This window comes from Etheostoma spectabile, chromosome 8, assembly GCF_008692095.1.
Source record: "Etheostoma spectabile isolate EspeVRDwgs_2016 chromosome 8, UIUC_Espe_1.0, whole genome shotgun sequence".
In the NCBI taxonomy this organism is placed as follows: Eukaryota; Metazoa; Chordata; class Actinopteri; order Perciformes; family Percidae; genus Etheostoma; species Etheostoma spectabile.
Window position 1 is genome coordinate 25,680,298 of NC_045740.1, and position 2,098 is coordinate 25,682,395.

General features: G+C 40.7%; 1 protein-coding gene across 2 annotated transcripts in view; it reads left to right on the forward strand.

Moving 5' to 3' along the window:
* kiaa1549la (KIAA1549-like a) overlaps positions 1–2,098 on the forward strand; it is a 233,270-nt gene that overhangs the window by 135,200 nt on the left and 95,972 nt on the right. The window lies entirely within an intron of this gene.

Consider the following 2,098-nt stretch of genomic DNA (forward strand, 5'->3'; position numbering starts at 1 on the left):
CCATAACTTACATGTCACACACATATAAAAAAGGCATTCAATTGTATAAAACTCAAAAAAGACAAGACTACAAACAAACAAAAAAAGTACAGAAATTCTGAAATTCCAGACCATAGTCTGATGCCTGTTGCCCAGTAACATTTCCCTCCAACCCCATTTCTTTCATTAGTGTCCTGGATCATAAAACAACAACAACGTACAGGTGCATGGACATGAATGAATTATAAATGATTACAATAATACAGTACTAATACAATAATGAATAGCTACAACATGAACGCATGACTCACTCCCATAGTTGATTTGCTGCACATTTTGATTTTAGAAACTTCTGCTCGTTTTCAGCACCAAAGTGGATCAGTTGTCAAGTTTCCACGTAGCAATGTCTTCAAAGCAAGTAGTGTTATGCGCTGATGTCAAACTATATTTGCTGCTAATGGAGTTTAATTAAAACTGTAGACATGTATGGAGTCCATTCAAAACAGATAAATGCAGGACTGTTGTGCAAATCAGCGACATTAGCATTACCGTAGCAAACTAGCGATTTTTAAATACATTTAAATTAAGAACATGGTTGCAAATATATATGTACAGGACTGTGTAGAGCACAACAGAAGCATGTCGTAATTGTTAAATCAATAATTTAAGTCGAAAATACATTTATGGGACACGCTGGTTGATCGTGCCGCGATTGTTGCCTTTTGCGCTGTGTATTTTGGGTACCCCTCGGTTTCAAGTAAGCTCAGGACTTTTGCTTGGTTTTAAGGGGTCTACTCCTTCCCCTTAGCTCTACCCCTCGATAAAAACAAGAATTGGGATTGCCCTTATCACGTGAACGTGCAAAACTAAGTATGAGGAAGGGGTAAGATGAAAAAATGAGATTCAGCCTAAGTGTTGTGACTAGATGTGGGGGTGGGGGGTTTAAGTGTCAGTGAAAGTGAGGGGCCGGTGAGAGGGATCAGCTACCATCTTTCCTGCCTGCCTCAGCGTCCTGGTGGAGTACAGGTCTTGGAGAGATGACTAATTACAGCCAATCACCTTCTCAGCATAGCGGATAATGCGTTGCACTCTGCCCTCGTCCTTGTCCTTAGCAATGGCAGCAGCGTACCAGATGGTGATGGAGCAGGTGAGGATGGACTCAATGCTGGCAGTGTAGAAGTGCACCATCAGTGTCTTTGACAGGTTGAAGTTCTTCAGCTGTTGCAGGAAGTACTTTTTCTGCTGGGCTTTTTATGAGAGAGCTGATGTTCAGCTCCCACTTGAGGTCCTCGGAAATGATGAAGCCCAGGAAGCAGAAGGACTCCACAATGTCGACTGTGAAGTCACCCAGGGAAATGGGTACCGGGGGGGCTGCGTCCTCTTAAAGTCCACAACCATCTCCATTGTTTTCAGAGCGTTTAGCTCCAGGCTGACTGCACCAGGTCACCAGGTGGTCAATCTTCCACCTGTAGGCATCCCCACCAGAGATGAGTCCCATGAGCTTGACAGACTGGTGACTGGAGATACAGCATTCCTTTTACTGTTAGTCTTGTTTAAAGTTACACAGGATTTATGATCATCAGATGAAAAATTACAATTTTAGAAACATTTACATATAGTTACTTTAAATAATTTTTTGATGATGCCCCCTATCTCACCAATAACCAGAACGAAATGTTACAATAGAGAACTTGTTTTTGTACAGCTAATCAAATAATTTTTTTGACAGTATTTGCATAAAGTAGTACGCGAATGTCCTTGTTCTATCATTGAGAAATTGCTAGCTTGTGGCCAACCATTCCTGACACCAAAGTTGGGTCTACGGGTCTTATTTTGGGGAAATGGGACGCAGTTCTTGAGCTTGAACTCAAGAATTGAATTTCTACAAACATGAAGATGTTTTGGAGAAATTGTAATGTAGCAATTTCTCAAAATGTCTTGGGAAATAACATTCACACTATACTGTATTCAGCTATAGCTTGCTATACTTTGCTTTGCTTTGAAACATACATCATGGTGTAAATGCTATTTATTTTGTGCCTGCTTTATCATTCATTGCTTGTTATTGTGGCTCGTAAATTACATAGCACTTATCAGCTCGTATGACATAGTAAAGCTG